General features: G+C 51.7%; 1 long non-coding RNA gene across 1 annotated transcript; it reads left to right on the forward strand.

Moving 5' to 3' along the window:
• The first annotated feature begins 48 nt into the window (after positions 1-48).
• Positions 49-22,156, forward strand: LOC129677131 (uncharacterized). The gene is made up of 4 exons (XR_008720172.1): positions 49-2,936; positions 3,294-4,692; positions 21,002-21,206; positions 22,045-22,156. It is a non-coding gene; the product is annotated as an uncharacterized LOC129677131 (long non-coding RNA).
• Positions 22,157-22,422: the final 266 nt, after the last annotated feature.

Raw genomic sequence — 22,422 nt, forward strand, 5'->3', positions numbered from 1 at the left:
GCGGCCCCGGGTCGCGCACGGCGCGGCGCGCCCGGCGGGAGCCCCCGGGCTGCGGGGGGGTGGTCGGCGCTCCGGGGCTGGCAGGTGCCACGCACCCCTCTGGGGTCTCCCTGGGGCCGCCCACCCCGCCCCCTCCGGGCTCCCCGGCGGTGGGCAGCGGGAGGACGGCCTGGGAGGGCTCCCAGACGCACAGGCCCGGGGCCGCCCGCCACCCCCTCTCCTCACCCCAGGCCCTCTCCGCTAACGGGAGCCCCGCGCTCTGTGATGGGTCCAGGCAGGAGGTGGGCCAGCTCAAACAGCCCGGGCGAGGTGCTCAGGCCCTGTGTCAAAAAAAACAAAAAACAAAAAGTAGCTGAGTGCGGTGGCGCGCGCCTGTGATCCCAGCACTCGGGAGGCAGAGGCAGGAGGATCTTTGTGAGTTCGAGGCCAGCCTGGGCTACAAAGCGAGTCCAGGACAGCCAGGGCCGCACAGAAAAATAGAGAAGAGAGCGCGCGCGCTGGGGCTGCGGTCAGGTTGGAGCCTAAATTTCCCAGATGCTGGCGGCTGCGCTGCACCAGGTCTTTCTAATCTAATCATTTAGTCCTGCAAACGCCTTCTCCTTGATCCTACCTTTATAGGCGGGGAAACTGAGGCTCAACGGTGGTGACTTCCAGGGCAGCCTGGGCTACACAGAGAGAGCCTTCTGCAAACCGCAGAACGAGCTGGGGTGCGGCGGGAGCGCGGCTTGGGACCACAGCCGGATCACGCGTTAGCGCCAAGGTCAGCTAGCTTTGGGTCTGCACAGCAGAGCATGCGTGCCACTCACTGTCCCGCTGGCACAAGCCTGCCATCTTTTACGGCACAAGGGAGACTGAGGCAGGATTGCCTTAGAGGTTCAAAGCCAGCCTGGGCTACACAGAGAGATTCAGGTTCGTCCTGTCTTCATTTCTGACTCAAGAGTGAAGGAACAGAAGCACAGAGAGGGTGGGAGATGGTTCGAGAGTCACCCAGCACAGAACTGCTGAGCTTGGGGCTTGAACTCTGGGTTTGTCAACTCTGAGCTGTAGTGGGTGTGGCCTCGCTGCGGGAGCACCCCACAGCCATGCTCCCGTCCTCTCGCTGACTCTCAGTTTGGGGGACAAGTTCTGATCATATAGTCCAGGCTGGCCCACACTCTGTGTAGCCGAGGCTGACCTTCAGTTACAGAACCTTCTGCTTGAGCCTCAAGTCTGGAGAGTCGGGCGTGCGCCACGGCGTGGACACGTGTGTTTGAGGAGTGAATGTCATGGGTGGGCGCTTGAGCCGACACTGGCCAGCCCCCCCACCCGAGGCTTCTCAGCCTCAGAGGACCCGAAGTTCTGGGCGCAGGGTAGTGGCGGAGGGGTCCTCAGGGCCTGGGCTGGTGTCTTCAGACCCATTTCACAGACCAGGAAACCAGGCCCGCGGAGCAGCCTTCCACGTGGCTGCGAGGAGAGGCCAGGCCCGAGGTGACGCACCAGTCACGCCTGCCGGGGTCCTGCGGTAGGTAGTGGATCATCTTTGGATACATAGCTGGAGGTCAGCCTGGGCTACGTGAGCCCCGGGTTCAAAAGCAAAGAGGTGGGTATGGATATGAACCAGACGGAGTCTGCCTGTCTGTCTATCTGTCCGTCCTGGGCGGGCCTGGGCCTCACAAGTGCGCGGAAGGCCAGCCCCGCCCATAGCCTGTCACCTGGAGGCGGGACCTGGCCCGTCGGGATGGTCTATTGGCTGGAGGTCTTCCAGCCTGGCTTCTGATTAGCCAGGCTGCAGGTCCGCGGCGTCTGATTGGCCGCTGCTGTCGGCTGCCCCTGACGCCGCCGATTCCATCTTTATTCCTGGCGCTGCCCTCACCCGGAGCTGGCTCACGGCTGCTGCCTCTGGGCCTGGCTGAGCGGGAGCCTGGGCGGGCTCAGTGCTCTGCGCTAAGAGGGCGATCGATCAGTGTGCCCCCTCCCCCAGCAACGCTGCCTTCCTTTCTCAGGGAAACTGAGGCCGGCTGCACACCTGCGCTCCAGCTGCCTGTGGCAGGCAGATCACGCTGGTTCGCACATGGGGTACTGGGCAGACCCACGCCCACCCGCGACCAGGAGGCCAGGCCTCCTTGACCTCCTTTATGAGATCTCCCCCACCCCCTTTCCAAACATCTGGGAAAGGGGGAGAGGCAAAACAGACTGGAGGAGGACAGCGAGTAAGACTTCCAGCTTCGGGTGTCTGAAGCAGGAGAGGAACTGGGACTGCCTCATCTCTTCAGCTTTCTCCCCAGCTCAGGGGCAGCGCCTGAGGCCTAGCGCGGCTTCCCGGCACCGCTGCCCGGCGGGCCTGGCACTCACAACTGGGCGTGGGCACCGAGCTGCCTGGAACCCGAGAGCTGCCCGCACATGCCGGGGACCCGCGATGCTCAGCACGGCGAGGAGCTCGGAGTCTCGCCCCGAAGAGGGAAACTGAGGCAGACAGATGCCACGGGGCCGTCGCTCCTCCGGCCGCCGCCCCTGGAGCTCTGCCACCTGAAGGCCGCGCTCTGTGCCTGGGTATCCCCGTGTGTAGGTGTGCCTGTCCGGCCATCTGATGGGCCTGGAGGATGACGCAGAGGCCCGGGCACGGCCCATGCTCTGGCCCTTGTTCAGTGCAGGACACAAGCCGCGCCCATGGGGTCCACACTGAGGCTGGGGGGAGACAGACCAGGTGCGGGCACCGGCGTGAGCCACAATGACAGGAAATCCGGGGCTGCCCCGCAGGCCGGAAGCTGGCACTCTGGTTTCCGACACTGGCTGTGGCGAAGGCGATGGTGGGAGCTTGAAGCTCCTGCGGGAACTGAGCGACACAGTGTCGCTAAGGCTGCTCCTCTGCGGACTACCCCGAACCAGACGCAGGGGTGAGGGGCAGATGACACCCATGCAAGGCTCAAGGCCCAGCTCTGCCAGCGAGTGGCTCTGGGGTAAGAGTCTCAGTTTGTCCAGCTGGACGGTGGGAAATACAATCCATAACAGACCAAGGGCCTGATGTAGGCCACGCCCCCAGCCCTCACTGGCTAGGATTCTAGGCGGGGCTCCACCTTGCCACGCCTCCAGCCCTTACTGGGAGATTCTAGGCGGGGCTCCACCCTGACCACGCCCCCAGCCTCTCCTGGGGGATTCTAGGCGGGGCTCCACCCTGACCACGCCCCCATCCCTCACTGGGCTACTCTAGGCGGGGCTCCACCCTGACCACGCCCCCAGCCCCTCACTGGGGGATTCTAGCCGGGGCTTCACCCTGACCACGCCCCCATGTTGTTTTTTTAAATGTCTCTTAACAGGCAGCCCTTGAACTCTCAATTTTCCTGTTGTGCAGCTGGGCTGACCAGCCTGGTGTCACTGGGTCCTGTCCATCTCCCATGGAGCATGGCTGTGAAGCAGTGAACATCAAGTCCCTCTTCCGGAACTCTGCAGGAGGAGGGCCGCCTTTGTGTGACAGTCCCGTGCTTCATGTCGCTCCCTATCATGGTGCTGGTCCTACCGCGGGGCAGCTTTAGGCCTTTGGGTCGGCCCCCTCCGGGGTGCCGTGTGTCACGCCTGCCTGAGGCTCCCCTCCTCGCAGGCGCCCTACCGTGGGGTGCGGACGGGCGTTCACTCGTCCCGGGGTGGGCGAATTCTTACTGTGTGGCTTTTCCATCGGCTTTGTTTGGACAAGCCTGGCATTTGCCACTGAATTGCACGTCTGGCGCATAGGTGGCCTCAGCTGATTGATCACCAGGGACTCAGCTGATACCGGATAATCACACTTCGCAGATGCTAGACTCAGGACTATCAAACATGCTTCCTCTTTGGGGGGAAACTGAGGCTCAGATGGGGCCCGAGGCGGCCAGTGCCGGAACAAAGGAGTGGCCAGGGCACCGAGGGTGGCCCGAGGCTCCGTGCCCTCTAGGGGCCTTTAACAAGGTGATTAAAGAGCCGAACCAACAAGGGCAGGGGTGGGTTTCTGCAATGCACAGAGCTTGTCCCAGAGGCAGAGTAGCTTGGGGTTTTCTAGGCAGCGGGAGGGGACGGCGCACTGGCCGTTCCTCGGCCCGCCCTCCCCCAGCCTGCCCTCCCCCAGCCTTGGCGATGGACACTTGTGCAGAAGGCCGCGTCCAGCTGGCCAGGTGCCAGGGCGGAAGGCTGGGCACAGGGGCACGGCGCTCAGGGAACTGCTTCCCCTGGCCCCGGAGCACGCAGGGCCTGCCGCGCCGCAGAAGCCTGCGGTCCCGGGAAGTGGACTGGCCAGGGCTGGTGTGCGGGTGGCGAGTCCAGAGCCTGGCGTGAGGTATGGTTGGCACTAAGATAGCACAAGCCAGGATCTTGGCTGGGGGTTAGAGACATGATTCTTAGCCAATTCAGCCGCTGCGCGGACAGGCACCCACCCAGGAACCCGTCCTCGGGTTGCAGGAAGGGGTGGGGCGGGCGTCAAGGTCCCCAGCGTGGACTCCAGCAGCGAGGGCTGGCGGCTATGTCTGAGACCACAGTGCCCGGGCTGTTGGTCACGCACTTCTCTCCTTGTTGCTGCCGAGTAGTACCCCGTGTGTGCGCTGGCAAAGGACAGTGACGGTGCAGCTAACCCTTCCCGGGGCGGTGGGATCGTGATCCGTGAGATCTGATGAACAGAAACCGAGGTTCACCAGAGAGAGCGAATCCCTCTCCCAGATCCTGGACACCCCGTTGATCAATAAAGTTTTATTGGTAAGTGGCCACACCCACTGGTTGTATATACTATCTGTGGATGCCTCCTCTCCGTGAGAGTCCGTGTGAGGGGGCTGGAGAGCTGGCTAGCACTGTCCGCTCTTCTAGAGGACCCGAGTTCAATTCCTAGCAACTGCATGGGGGCTCACAGCCGTCTGTATTGGGATCGGACGCCCTCTTCTGGTGTGCAGGTGTGCAAGCAGATAGAGCATTCATAAAACATATAAATGCACCTTTTTAAAAAATAGCCCGTGTGAGGTTATCATGGAGACCATTTGGCCCACAACTATCCTTCCTTTGAAAATATTATTTGATGTTGCCTGGTGGTGGTAGCACACGCCTTTAATGCCAGCTCTCAGGAGGCAGAGGCAGGCGGATCTCTACCCGTTCAAGGCCAGCCTGGTGTACAGAATGAGTTCCAGGACATCCAGGGCTACAGAGAGAAACCTTTTCTCTAAAATGCATATATATATATATATATATATATATATATATATATATATATATATATATATATATATGTATGTATGTATGTATGTATGTATGTATGTATGTATGTATATATTTAATGAGTATGAGTGGTTTTGTCTACATGGATGTTTGCACTACATGCCTGCAGAGGCCAGGAGAGGGTATTGGATCCTCTGGAACTGGGGTTAAAAATCGTAATGAGCCATTATACCAGCCCTGGGAATCGAACCCAGACCCTTCAGAAGAACAAGTGCTCTAAGCCACAGAGCCATCTCCTTTAAGAGGTTTTTCTTTTGTTTGTTTTTATTTTTGTTTTATTGGGTTTTTTGGGGGACAGGGGACAGGGTCTGTGTAGCCTTGGCTGTCCTTGAACTCACTGTGTAGACCAGACTGGCCTCGAACTTAAAGAGCTCCGCCTGCCTCTGCCTCCCATGTACTAGGACTAAAGGCGTGCGCCACCCCTGCCTGGCTAAGAAGGTTTTCTGACACTCAGGAACATGCAGGCCTGGGGAAGAACTGTCATCTCAGTTCTATTTGGGAGGTTGAAGCAGGATGATTACCAATTCCAGATAGCCAGGGCAAACAGAAACAGAACATAAGTCGGGGGAGAGCCTGCCCAGAGTCCCCTCGGGAGGAGCTGGGGATTTGGTTGAGCCTATGTCTAATGTGAGGGAGGAGCCGGATTTGTGCTAGAACTGCAGAAAAGTTAACCCGACAAAAGCTGTGCATACATACAATAATGTAGGGTGCTGCAGGTCACCTGCTTTTCAAATGGATTAAACACTCACGTGAGTCCCCTGTAGTCCCCTACAGTCACCTACAAGTACCTCCTGTCTCCCACAGACACTATCAGTCACATAAAACTTCTACAGACACGGATTCTACTCACACAGACTCTTACTGAATCTACAGACTCCTACAAGCATGCACATACATTTATAAACTACAAACACCTATAAAACAGGGCTGGAGGGCTGGCTCGGAGGTTAAGAGCGCTGGCTGCTCTTCCAGAGGTCCTGAGTTCAATCCCAGCAACCACATGGTGGCTCACACCATCTATATTGAGATCTGGTGCCCTCTTCTGGCATGTAGGCATCCATGCAGCTAGAGCACTCATACACATAAAATAAATAAATACAAAATATTTTTTAAACATACAGACACCTACAGTCTTCTACAGAATCCTACAGACTTGTACAAGGTGTACATCTACACACACAGATACCCACAAACACAGACACCCACAGATTGCTATAGCAACTACAAATTCCTATAGACACCCACAGGCTCATGAAGTCATCTACAGATACCTACAGACTCAAATAGACACCTACAGACTCACTCACACCTATAGATCCCTACACAAACCCTCAGATGCCTACAGACACCAAAAGACATCTAAAGATTCTGACAGACTCCTAAAGACTGCCGCATACACCTACAGTTACCTACAGACATCAAAAGACACCTACAGATTCCTTCAGCGTCCTACTGACCCTACACACACCTATGGAATTCTACAGACACTCAGACTCTTACAGACACCTATCATGTTTTACAGACATCCACAGGCTCACAGAGACACCCACAGACTACCATCGACACAGATCCCTATGGAGACCTACAGACCTCTAACTGACACATACACTCCTACAGTACCCACAGGCACCATCAGTCACCTACAGGCTCCTATAGATACCTACAGTCACTTACAGTCACTCATGGTCTCCTACAGTCATCTGCAATCATCCACAGTGACCCACAGACTCCTACAAACGCAGACTCCCACATCCACATAAGACTCCTACAGATAACTACGGAGTGCTATAGTCCCCTACATACAACTATACATTTCAGCAGATAGCTGTAGAGTCCTCCGGACACCACAGACACATATGGACACCTCCCAACACCTATAGAGGCCAAACCCCTACAGACACAGAGACTCCTGCGGACACCAGTGGTCAACCGCAGACTACTAGTGATACCTAGGATGCATACAGTCCACAGTAACCCAGAGTCACCTACAGATCCCTTTAGCCACCCACAGACACCGACAGTCACCTATAAACTCCTACATACACCCACGGACACCGGCAGTCACCTACAAACGCCTACAGGCACTTCTAGACTCCCACAGTCATCTGTGACCTGAGGTCACGCACACATACCTGAGTCCCCCACAAGCACCTACAGTCACCTGTAAAGTTGCATAGACTCCTACAGAGACCTCCTGACTCCTCGGACACAGAGACACCTACAGACTCTACAGATATGCAAAGACGACTACCGAAAAGAGTCCTACAGACAGCCATAGTCACCTACAGACACCTACAGACTCCTACGGACACCTACAGACTGCTGTAGACAACATCAGACACTTACGGACCCCTACTGACACCTACATACACCAACAAACTTCTACAGACTCCTACAGACACCTACGCTCACTCAGTCACCTAAAATCACCCCAACAACCCACACTTACCTAAAGTCACCCACAGGCAGCTACAGAAACCTCAGAAAACCACAGACCCCGAGAGACACCGCAGACTCCTACAGACACCCACAGACTCTTAGAGACACTCATAAAGCTTACAGATCCTCAGACTCCTACACACAGAGAGACTCCTATAATCACCCACACAACCCAAAGATGCCTACAGAACCCTACAGACGTGTACATACACTTAGAGACTCCTACATGGGCTGGAGAGACGGCTCAGAGGTTAAGAACACTGGCTGCTCTTCCAAGGGTTCTGAGTTCAATTCCCAGCAGCCATATGACTGACAACCAGCTATAATGAGATCTGCTGCCCTCTTCTAGCATGTAGGCACACATGCAAACAGAGTACTGTATAAATAATAAAAATAAACAAGTCTTTAGAGACTCCTACAGAAACCTATAGATTCCTGCAGAAATGTACAGACAGTACAATCTCCTACAGTAACTACAGATCCCAACAAAACCCCACAGACTCTTACAGACACCCATGTGCCCCTACAGAGATCTGCAGATTCCTCCAGACACCTACAGAACTCCCAGAGACAGCTAAGGATACCTAAGACTCTACAGACCTATATAGACTACTATAGACACCCACAGATGCCAGCAGTCACCTCCAGCCTCCTACAGATGGCCACAGATTCCTGTAGTAACTATACATTCCCGAAGACTCCTACAGTTACCTGTGGACACCTAGAAAAACCTACAGACTGCTGTAGACAGCCAAACTCCTACAGGCATGTACAGACCTTTAGAAATATCTACATGCTCCTCCACACACCTACAGACACCTATAGACTCCCACAGTCATCTACAGACACCAGCTGTCACATACAGAGGCCTACAGGTATTGATAGTCTCCTACAGCCGCCGGTGATCACCCACAGTCACCTACAGGCACCTACAGGCACTCACAAACACCTACAGTCCCCTATAGACTTCAAAAGACATTTGCAGCCATCCACAGCCACTGACTGTCACCCATGATCATCTACACACAACCTAGACACCACAGACTCCTACAATCAGCTACAGGCAGGTGCAGGGTTCTACAAACACAGAAAGACCCCTACAGAAGTGTACAGACACCACAGACTCCTACAAAAAGTAGACACCTACAAACATCTTCAGACTCCTAAGGACAGCTATAGACACCTAGGAAAACTATAGACTTGACTATTATAGTCATCTTCAGACACCCCAGACTCCCATAGTCTCCTCCAGACACACACAGACTCCTGCAGACACCCATAGACACCTACAGATACCGAGTCCCTACAGTTCCCCATAGACTCCCAGTCGCCTATAGATCCCCACAGACACTAACGGTCACCTACAGATTGAACTGACACCTGCAGACTCACACAGTCACCCATGCCCACCTGCAGTCATCTACTTGTAAATCCTGTCACCTACAGACACCAGCAGACACCTGCAGTCACAGAATTTTACAGGGTTATAAGACACCTATAGATTTCTACAGATGCCACAGACCCCTATAATGACCTCCACACACCTACATACTCCTACAAAAACCTACCCTTCAGACCTGTAGATGCACCTAGAGATTCCTACAGAAATTCAGACAACAATAAACTCCTACAGAAATGTACAGACACCTACAAACGTCTACAGGCACCCACAGACTCTTATAGTCACCTACAGACACCTACAGACTCCTGCAGGTTCCTACAGACTTCTACAATTACTCATGGTCACCTGCAGATACCCATAGTCACCCAAACACAGGTACAGTCACCTCCTACAGCTGTGGGAATCTGCCCACAGATTCCTACAGTAACAATACACTCCTACAGACACCCTCACTCCCTACAGAAGCCTATACAATTCTACAGACACCTAAAATCACTCACAGTCAACCACAAACACTTACTGACACCCTCAGGCAACTTCAGACACTCATAGTATTTTGCAGACAGACTCCTACAGACACCTACAATCACCTACAGCAACCAACAGAGTATTACAGACACTTATAGATTCTTAAGGATGCCTATAGACACCTATAGTTTCCTACAGACACCAACAGACACCCAGAGATAGCAGCCATCACCTACAAACCCCTACAGTCACCCATAGTCACCTATAGGCAGCTACAAGTACCCACAATCACCCACAGACAGCTCTAATCACCTACAGGCACCTACAATCACTTACATTCACTCCGTCACCTACAATCACTTGTGATCATCTCCCCTTACCTTCAGTCACCCACAGACACTCACACAGTCATATAGTCCCCTACAGACAACAGTAAATTGCTAGAGAAAAACTATAGGTTTCTACAGAAACCCACAGACTTGTATAGTCACCTAGAGACACCTACAGACTCCTGTGGAACCTCAAACTCTTACACTCACCTACAGACTTTTACAGACTGTTTCAGACACCCAGAGATGCCTACAGATGTCTACAGATACCTACAGTCACCTTCAGATTCCTAACGATTCCTGTAGACACCCACAGATGTCTAGACACCTACAGACTCCTACAGAGACCCACAGACTGCTAAGTAACTGTAGACTCCTAAAGACACCCACAGACTCATCTAGTCACCGCCAGATGCCTACAAACTTCTCGAGACACCTGCAAACACCTACAGATGTTTACAGACCACAACAGACAACTACAGACACCCACAGATGCCCACAGACATTTAAAAACTCCTCCAGACACCTACACTTCTTACAGATACCTACAAATTCTTGCAGACACCTAAATCTGGTATAGCCACCCTCAGACACCCACAGATGCCTGCAGACTTCTATGTACATCTACAAACTCTTACAAACTTTTCCAGACACCTACAGACTTCTAAAAACACAGACATTTCTGCGCTCCTCTAGACATCCACAGGCATCTAGATATTGCCATTGAACCCACAGACATCAACAGTATCGTAAATACACCATCGACACCCACATGCTCCTTCATAAACCTACAGACACCTAGAGACGTCTAAGCACTCCTACAGACACCCATAGACCCCTACACTCTCCCATGGACCCCTACACTCACTCATAGGCTCCTACACTCTCCCATGGACCCCTACACTCACCCATAGGCCACTACACTCACCCATAGACCCCTACACTCACCCATAAACTCCTACACTCACCCATAGACCCCTACCAGCTTTCACAGAAACCTATAGATGCCTACAGACACCCACAGAATCCCACAGAAACCTAGAGACACCCATAGACTCCTATAGTCACCTAAAAATGTCTATAGCCACCTACCGAATCCTACAGACACCTCCAGACTCCTAAGTCACCTACAGACTTTTACAGACACCAAGAGAAAAAGTCTAAAGATACCTGCAGACTCCAATAGACAGCTAAGGACACCCATAGATGCCTACAGATGTCTACAGACTCCTATAAACACACACACACACTCCTACAAATATCTACAGTCTGCTACAGATCCCTACAATCTCCCATAGATACCCACAGATACCTACAGGCTCCTACATGCCCTCATACGCTCCTCCAAACACCTACAGACACCTACAGAAATCAATAGTCTCTCGCGAACACACACAGCCTCTCATAGACACCTACGGACTCCTACAGACACCTAGAGAGTCTTACTAAAACTACAGACATCTTCAGACTCCTAAACACACCCACAGACACCCATGTACTCCTCCATACATGTACAGAAAGCTACAGACTCTTACAGACAGCCACAGATGCCTAGAGACACCTAGAGACACTTACAGACTCTTGCAAACACCTACAGACTCCTACAGACAGCTATAGACTCCTACAGTCACCTAAAGACACACCATAGACACATGCGGTAAACTACAGACTTGTTCAGATACCTACAGACTCCTACAGTTACCCACAGTCACCCACAGTCACCCACAGCCACCCACAGACATCTACAGTCACTTAGAGTCACGCCCAGTTGTACACAAAAACCCACACTCACCTACCCTGAGTCACCTACAGACACCAGCAGACTCCTGCAGTCACCCATGATCACCTAAGCTCACCCATAGGTGCTGAAGATACCTACAAGCATCTACAGACCCTGGCAGACTCCTACAGACACAAACAGATGCCTACAGGGAGCTACAGGTTTCGATAGATGCCCAGAGACCCCTATAAACACCCCCAGATGCCTACAGCCACATAATGACTGCATCACAGACACGCACAGATGCTACAGTCACATATAGTCACCTACAGACCCTATAAACTCATGAAGACCCTTCCAGGCACTCGGGTACTCCTACAGGTTCAAACAGAGGCGTCTACAAACATTCACAAATTATTATAACTCCAGATTCCTACAGAAACGTATCATCACCTACAGATAGCTACCGACTCCTAGAGACACCTACAGTCACCTATAGATACCTACAGATTTTACAGCCTCCTACCTACACTTACAGATGGCAACAGGCACCTGCCGGCTCCATCAGACGACTACTCCATTCTACAGACATTCACAGTCTCCTACAGACACGTGCAGTCACATTCAGACTCCAACAGTTTTCTAAGGACACCCACAGACAACTACAGGCTCCAAAACACGCCCACAGCTTCTACAAACACCTACAGACTCCTAGGGACACCAATAGACTCTTAGAAAAACCCACAGACCCCAAGAGGCACCTACATGTTTCTACAGACACCTACAGACTTTTACAGATACCAAGAGATGCCCACAGACACCTACAGACGTAACAGCCAACTACAGGCACACACTCATGCCTACAGTTATCTATAAACTCCTCCAGACACCCATGCACTCCTAGACATACCCACAGACTCTACACACACACAATCTCATATAGCCACCCTCCTACAAGCTCCTAAAGACTCCTATACACACCTACAAACTCCTACAAACTTTTCCAGACACCTACAGACTTCTAAAAACACAGAAGACTCCTCTAGATACGCAGACAGCTAGAGATTCCTACAGACACTTACTGTCTTTCACAGACACCCACAGTCTCCTGAGGTTCTTACTGAACCCTGAGACATCAACAGTCTCTGAAATGCCCCTACAGATACCCACATATTCCCTCATAAACCTACAGACACCCACAGACTCCATCTGACAACTACAGAAACCAACAGGAGCCTACAGACACCTACATTAACCTTCAAACTCCTACAAACATCCACAGAGGTCTACAGGCACCTGCAGACTTCAACAGAAACCTACAGACACCTACAGGTTCTATAGTAATTATAGATTCCTGCAGACACCCACAGACTCTTCTAGTCACCTATAGACACCTAGAGACTCCTAGAGTCACCTATAGCTTCCTACCGACACCTACATATTCCTATAAACACCTACAGACTGTTACTGTCACTTATAAACTCCTACAGAAATGTTTTAAAGATGTATTTATTTTACGAGTGTTCTATCTGTAGGTCACTGGCATGCCAGAAGAGGGCACCAGATCCCAGTTTCTGGGAATTGAACTCAGAAGCTCTGGAAGAGCAGACTGTGCCTTAACCACTAAGCCATCTTTCCAGTCCGACCCCTACAGACTTTTACAGATGCCAAGAGATGCCTACAGACACCAACAGACTCCTAAACAGCCACACACTCCTGCAGACACCTAGGTTTTGTAGACACCCTCAGACATCCACAGGCACACACAGATCCCTGCAAACTCCTGTATATACCTACAAACGCCTACAAAAGTTCCACCTGCAGACACCTGCCAACCCCTACCTCCTACAGCCATGTAAGGAGACCTACGCACTCCTACCAACATGCATAGATTCCTTCAGTCCCTACGGAAACCCGCAGCCACCAGCAGTTACTCAGAGTCTTACAGAGACCTAAAGACTCCTACAATTTCCTACAGACTCCTACAGTCACTCAAGGCCACTCACGGTCACCCAGATACAGCCACAGTCACCCACATGCTCCTACAGACACCTAAAGAAGAGCGGACTCATACAGGCAACTAGAGATTCCTACAGTAACTGGATTACTACGGACACCTGTAGACCCCTGCATACAGACACCCACACCCACCTTCGTACACCTACAGATCCTAAAGTCACTCATAGCTTCCTATAGACACCTACATATTACTGTGAACGCCACAGACAGTTACAATCACTTATGGACTACAGAGCTTTACAGACACCGAGAGACATCTACAGACTCCAACAGACAACTACAGACTCTCGCAGATGCCTACAGATAACTGCAAGCTCCTACAGATACCTACAGACATCTACGGACTTCTGTGGACACCAATAATCTCATATACCCCACAGACACCCTACAGATTTTTTCAGAATCCTGAATAAACACCTATAAAAATTTCTAGACACTTACAGACTCATGAAAACCTACAGACTTCTCTAGACGCCCACAGATGCCAAGGGATGCCTACAAACACCGTCACACACCTATACCGTCATACGGACACCTGCTTAACCCAAAGACATCAACTGTCTTCTAAATGCACCTGCAGACTTCTAGACAGCCACAGACTCCTACGGATACTTAAAGACACCCACCGACCCTTACAAATGCCTACAGATTTCCACAGACTCTCACAGACACCTACAGACTGCTACGGAATCCTACATGCACCCATAGACACCCATACAGACACCTACAGATCTTACAGACTCTCACAGACACCTATAGACTCCTACATATTCCTAAAGGCAGGTACAGAGACACCTATGGATGCCTACAGTCACCTACAGACACCCATAGACACATGCAATCAACAACAGACTAAGTCAGATACTTATAGACTCCTGCAGTCACCCATCGTCACCTACAGGTACCTACATCACCCCCAGACACCTACAAACACCTACAGATACCCTCAAACATTCAAAGACTTGTACGGACTTCTACAGATGCCTACAGTCGCCAAGAGCTACCTACAGACTTTTAGAGACCCCTACAGACTCCAACAGACACCTACAATTACCAGCCGACCCCTACAAAGTTTAGTCACTCATCGTCACCCATAGACACCTACATGTACCCAGTCACCTTTAGACTCCTACAGACATTAGCAGTCACTACAGTCACTGACCTTTACCAACAGTCACTAACAGACGCCTACAAACACCTACACACACACCACAGTCACCTACAAACACCAGCAGACTCCTGCAGTCACTTGTGGCCACCTACACTCACCTACAGGTACCTAAGATACCTACAGACACTGACAAACTCCTACTGACACAAACAGATTCTTACAGACACCTGCTGACTCCATCAGACAACTACAGACCCCCGCAGATGCCCACAGGCACCTAGAGTCACCTACAGATTCCGGCAGACTCTTCGAGACACACAGAGACACCTACAGACACTCAGAGGCTCTGACAAACACCACCCCTTTCTATAGTAACTATAGATTTCTGCAGAAACACAGACTCATATAATTGCCTACTGACACCTACAGTTTCCTAAACACACATACAGATTTTAGAGACTCCACTGGACAACTACAGACACCTACTGATGCCTCCAGATATCTATAGACACCTACAGTCACTTTCAGATGTCTATAAACACCCACAGAGCCCAGCAGACACCCACAGGCTCGTACAAATACCTAGAGACACCCACAGTCTTCTACAGACACCCACAGACTCTTACCAACTTTTCAAGACACCCATATTTGCCTACAGAAACCTACATGTTCCTACAGATACCTACAGGCTGCTACAGTAATAGATTCCTAAAGACACCCACAGTCATCTACAGACACCCATAGATGTGTTCAGGCTCCTACAGTTATCGATAGACTCCTACAGCCGTTTACAGATACCAAGAGATGCCTACAGACACCTACAGACGTCAACAGACAACAGTAGACACCTCCAGACAGCTCCATACTTCCCCAATCTTTTACACTCTCTTAAGCACACCTACACATGTCTACCCACAGAGACCCACAGACACCAGCAGTCACCTGAAGACACCTGCAGACACCCACAGATTCCTACAGCAACCATGCATTTCTACAGACATTCCCAGATGCCTACAGACACTTAGGACTCCTACAGACACCCACAGGTTGGTACAGTAACTATAGATTCTTAAAGACACCCGCAGACTCCTATAGTCATCTGCAGACATCTTCAGACTCCTACAGTCCCCTGCAGTCTTCTACAGACTTTTACAGATGCTAAGAAATGGCTGCAGATACCCACACAGCCCTACAGATACCTCCAGACTCATGCAGACACACACAATCTCCTGTAGACACCCTCAGACACACGCAGGCACCTACAGACTCCTATATACACTGACAGATGCCTACAAACTTTACCAGACATCGACAGATTCCTCCATATGCCTACAGAAAACTACGGACATCTACAGACTCCTACAGATACCTAGGACACCTTCAGAATGCTATAGACACCCAGACACCTACAGGCTCCGCCAGACACTCACAGGCTCCTACAGATGTGTACAGACACTCACAGGCTTCTACAGATATCTACAGACACTCACAGGCTCCTACAGATATCTACAGACACTCACAGGCTCCTACAGACACCCACACCGTCTATAATAACTATGGATTTCTATAGCTACTCAAACACTCATATAGGCACCTAGAGACACAAACAGGCTTCTACAAACAGCTGCAGAATCCCACAGAAACCTACAAACTTCTACAGTCACCTACAGGCTCCTACTAACTCTACAGACACTCATAAGCGCCTATGGACACCTACAGACTCTTACAGATACCGAGAGACTCCATCAGAGTCTCAGCAGACATCTACCACAAACATCTACAGACCCTGAGTCATTTTCAGACCCCTACAGACTTTTATAGACACCCACAGATGTCTACAGTCACCTACAAACTTCTACAAACATTCGCAGTTTGTTACAGTAACTATAGATTCCTAAAGACACCCATAAAGACTTGTATAATCACCTACAGACTCCTGCAGGCACCGATAGCCTTCTACACACACCTACAGACTTTTACAGACTCAAGAGATACCTACAGGTACTTATGCTCCCACAGACATCCACAGACCTCCGCAGACACCTACCAACACCTACACAAACCTACAGACTTTCACAGACTTCTACAATCTCCTACAGTCACCTGAGGACACCGACACACTCCTATCAACATGTATAGACTCCTACAGTACCCACAGAAACCACAGGCTAGAGCAGTCTCCTACAGTCACTTGAGGTCATCTACAGGAACCTCTAGCCACCCAGATACAGTTGCAGTCACCTATACATTCCTACAGACAACCGTGGGTTCTTACAGTACCTACAGATTCCTACAGACACCCACAATGCCTACAGATACCTACAGATTCCTACAGATGCCTACACCCTCTTACAGACACCCATAGGTTGCTACAGCAACTATAGATTCCTAAAGACACCAGCAGACACATACAGTAACCCCTAGACTCCTATAGACATATATAGACTCCTATACACACTAACATGTTCCTAGAGAACCTACAGTCCCTTACAGACGTCTACAGACTTTTAGATACCAAGAGACGCCACAGACACCCACAGACTCCAACAGCCAACTGCAGACACATTAGCATGCCTACAGATCTCTACCAACTCCTCCAGACAGCCATGTGCTCCTACCCATGCATACCCACACTCTACACACACAGTCTCATATAGCTGCCCTCAGACACTCACAGACACCTGCGAACTCCTATATCCACCTACAAACTCCTACAAACTTTTCCAGACACCCACAGACTTCCAAAAACACGTATCTTCTAGACATGCACAGACAACTAGAGCTTCCTACACATAACCCACAAGTGCCTACAGACCCCTACAGTCATCTCTGGACTCCCCCACGCACCAACACATTTATATAGACATTTACAGGCTCCTATAGAAAGCTGCAGTCTTCAGCAGACAACTGCCAATAGCCGTGTTGCCTACAGACATGCACAGACTTGTATAAACACCTACACACTCTGAAAGATCCCTACAGAGACCTACAGTCTTGTGTAGACACCCTCAGATATCTATAGACTGTACATACCTATAGACTTCTACAACTTTTTTCAGATACCTACAGACTCCTAAAACACTCAGAGCCCTCTACACACTGCAGCTTCTACAGACATCTAGAGATTTTCACGCATGGACTGGAGAGAGGGCGCAGAGGTTAACACTGGCTGCTCTTCCAGAGGTCCTGAGTTTGATTCCCAGCAACCACATAGTGGCTCCCAACCATCTGTAATGATAACCGGTGCCCTCTTCTGGGGTGAAGACACACACGCAGGCACAACATTGTGTACATGACAAATGAAAATAAATCTTTAAAAGAGAGAGATTCTCACACACCCCCACAGATGCTTGCAGACACCTACAGATACCTTCAGATACCCTCATACTCTTTCATACACTCACAGACAGCCACAGACTCCTAGAGACACCTAGAGACACAGACTCTTACAAATATGTACAGATTTCTACAGACACCTACAAATTCCTACAGAACCCTACAAACACCTATAGACACCGAGACTTCTACAGAAACTTACACAGTCTTACAGACTCTCGCAGACACCTTCAGACTCCTATAGAAACCCAGATACCTACAGGCTCTGGGAGACACACAGAGGCTCCTACAAACACCTACAGTCTCCTCCAGACACCCACCGATTCCTACAGTAACTATAGATTCCTATAGACACCCACAAATTTGTATAATCACCTATAGACACCTACAGACTTCTACAGACACTGATAGAGACCTAAAGACTCCTACAGACATTTACAGACACCCGTAGATGCATATAGACACCCACAGATGCCTACAGATACCTACAGTCAGCTTCAAACTCCTACACACTTGTACACACACCCACAGGTTGCTATAATAGCTATAGATTCCCAAAGACACCCAGAGACTCGTACAGTTATCTAAAGACACATACAGACCCCTGCAGACCCCTAGAGACACCGACCTACTCCTACAGTCACCTACAGATATAGACAAACACCTGCGTATTCCCACAGACACCTGAACACTCCTACACACACCCACATTCCCCTAGAGTCACCTCAGGACACCTACTCCTATCAACATGTGTCGATTCCTGCAGTACCCACAGAGCCACAGGCTAGAGCAGTCTCTACAGATACCTACAGTCACCCAGATACAATTACTCTTACCTACACGCTCCTACAGACACCTACAAACACACACCCACTGCCCCCTCCAGAAGCCCAGAGTGTCCTACAGACAGCCGGAGAGTCCTACAGTAACCATAGGTCCCTCCAAACACCCGCAGGCTCCTCCAGACGCCGAAGGACAGCTATGGATTCCTGCAAACACTTAGGAGTCTGCCATCTACAGACTCCTAGAGCCACCCAGCTTCTGCGGACTCCTACACACACCTGCAGACATCCACAGAAGCCTACGACATCCACATCCTCATAGGCCACCCACACAGCCCCCTAACACACACAGAAGACGTCTACAATAGCCATAGGTTTCTACAAACCCCCAGACTAGCATAGCCACCTACAGACACCCGCAGACTCCTTCAAATGGTCACAGAAATCTACGCACTCTGACAGAAACCCACAGAGGCCACAGACACCACAGTCTCCTGCAGACGCCCACAGACTTTCACAGATACCTGCAAACCCCTACAGACTCCTACAGACACCTACTCTGTCCCAGTGACTCCTACAGTAGCTGTCGATTCCTATAAGCACCCACAGATTTGTATAGGCGCCTAGAGACATCTACAGAGTCCTATAGACACCCACAGAAACCTACAGATTCTGACAGATACCTATAGATTCTTAGAGAAACCCAGACTTGTATAGTCACCTACAAATGCCTCTGGAGTTCTAAGACACGTGTAGACACCTGTAGACTCCTCCAGTCACTCACAGACTCGCACAGACCCGTGCAGCTTCCTGCAGCTACCCATAGGCTCCTACGGTACCCACAGGCGTCATCTTTAGACATCATCTACAGACTGATGCCTACGGACTCCTACACTTGCCCCTGGCCACCTACAGTCACCCAGAGACAGTTACAGTCACCTACAGACCCCTTCAAATACCCACGGGCACCTGTGGGTCTCTGCAGTGAAGCCCACAGACACCGGTGACACCACAGAAAGTTACAGGCTCCTCTGGACACGTAGGGCTCCTAAGGTCCCCCGCCAAACACTGCCTGTCCCCTACGGACTCTCCCAAATACTCACAGAGGCCTGCTGTCACCGGGGTCATCCGCAGCCGCCCACAGGCACAGTCCCAAACGACTTTACAGACACCTACGTGACGGTCACGGTCACTCAGGGTCACCCATGTTTGCCTACAGACACCTATAGACTTCTGCAGACACCTAAAGGCAACTACAGACACAAATCCTACAGACGGCTATGGTTACCTACCAACACTGTAGATGTCCACAGTCGCCCACAGACGCCTCTAGACACCTATAGCCACCTGCAAACACAATCTCCTACAGAGGCCCACAAACTCCTGCAGACTCCTATAGGAGCCAGGGGTCACTCACAGTCACCTACAGGTATAGACAGTCACCCACAGGCCTCTACAGTCAACTGTAGAGGACACCACTGCCGAACTGCCGAAGACACCACAGAAGATTTCTACAATAACCATAGATTCCTACAAATCCCCACAGACTAGTACAGTCGCCTACAGACACCCAGACTCCTACCGTCCCATACAGACTCCTGCAAACATTCACAGACACCTACAGACTGCTACCGTCCCCCACAGACCCTACAAACGGTCACAGACATCTACACACAGAGGCCACAGACACCACAGTCTCCTGCAGACGCCCACAGACTTTCACAGATACCTGCAAACCCCTATAGAACTCCCGTCAACTCCCGGAGACTCCTACAGACGCTTATCGTCGCCCGCAGTCACCTGCTCACCTGAGGTCACCCACAGACTCCTACAGACACCTGCTGTCCCCAGCAGTCGCCCTGGTGGCCCTGCGCCCTGCACAGCAGCCTCAGCCGGCGACAGCGCGCTGTCCTGTGCTGCCCTCTCGCGTCCGCGTCCAGCATTGCACCCATTGTTGCAGGTTTGCGCGGACTGCAGTCAGCCTTGCCCAGAGTGGACACACCAGCTCCTATGGAACTGCAGGGGCCCGAGCAGGATACCCCAGCTGACCATAAAATTAGCCTGGGGTAGATCCTACCTCAAAGTACCGTGCAGCGTGCAAAAGCCCTGGTTCAATGCCGGCACCGCCTGGCTCCACGCTTCGCTGTCCGGGTTTTGTGACATGTTGATATTTTTGATGTTATTTTGCTCCAGTTTAGGTGGGCTGGGGCACCCTGGAATCGGCTCAGTCTGTGGCTCCACCCACACCGAGCCAGGCGCTCCCACGTCAGGCAATCTCACGTGCCCAGGCTGGCCTGCAGCTCGCCATGAAGCCGAGGATGCCCTGCCTCAGCCCCCTGGGCACTGGATGACGCCATGAGGAGGTGGTGTTGGGCGGGGGCCCTGCCGCCTGGGTGCTGTGAGTACATAGACAGATGGGGGGCCCTCCACAAGCCAGGTAGTTCCTTCTCCAGACTCCAGACAGGAAGCGCCCCCTAAAGACCCAACTCCCCACAAGACACCTCATGCCTGATTCCACACATGCGCACAAGGCCCAGAGGTCAGCTGTGCAGGCGCTGTGGCGCCGTGGCTAGAGGGGCAGCATGAGCAAAGGCCCGGAGGTGCAGCCATGGGCACGGAGCCCAGGGGAGACTATCCACCGACCCCTGAGGACATCTCCCTGCCTCAGACCCCTCAGAGGCCGCAGGCTGCGTCACCTGCACCCTCCATCGAATATACAGGGCCTGTGCCCTCGGCTGGCGTGGGGGTGGGGAGTCCCAGCCCCAGCCACACCAGCTGGGAACAATCGCCAGGAACAGGTCATTAGGAGCTGGTCTGGGTGGCTGATCCGGAGCGCACAGGCGGCATTTAATTTTCCACTGATTTCTCTGCGGTGGGTCCCGAGCCCAGTGGGGGGCGTCACCTCAGACAGGGCCCGCAGCGGGCGGGGGTGGGGCGGGGAGGGGAGGCTCAGAAAGCTGGAAGGAACAGAGCTGGCATCAGGTGGAGCCGTTGCTGTGCCCTGACACGGACCACGCCGGCCGCGGCGTGAGAAGTGGAGAGCAATCTGGGCATGGCTGCGGTTGCGAAACTGACCTGTCCTGCAGCTGTGCACATGAAGGTCATAGGTCACCAGGATGGGTTCCTTATGTCCTTCCTGCATGTGGGGCCTGGGACAGAACTCCAGGGTCAGTCAGCTTCTCGACAAGGACAGTCGGAGCTGGCCCCTTTATTCCTCAAAAACATTTTTTTTACAGTCAGGATCTCGCTATGTAATCATGGCTGTCCTGGAACTTGCTGACCTCAACCTTGAAGATCTGACTGCCTCTGCCTACAGAGTACTGGGATTAAAGGCCTACTGCCCAGCTAGCGTGGGGCTTCTTAACATGGAGCGTCTAGAGGACAATATTTAAGTTAGAAACCTAGAACACCCTATAAACGAACAAGGAACAGCAGGTCACCCATCCCCCCCACCCATCCATCCACCTACCCATCCATCCACCCACCCATCCACCTACCCATCCATCCACCCACCCATCCACCCACCCACCCATCCATCCACCCATCCATCCACCCATCCACCCACCCATCCACCTACCCATCCACCCACCCATCCATCCACCCACCCATCCACC

The sequence above is a fragment of the Psammomys obesus genome, unplaced genomic scaffold, assembly GCF_907164565.1.
Source record: "Psammomys obesus unplaced genomic scaffold, mPsaObe1.curated_primary_1811, whole genome shotgun sequence".
NCBI lineage: Eukaryota > Metazoa > Chordata > Mammalia > Rodentia > Muridae > Psammomys > Psammomys obesus.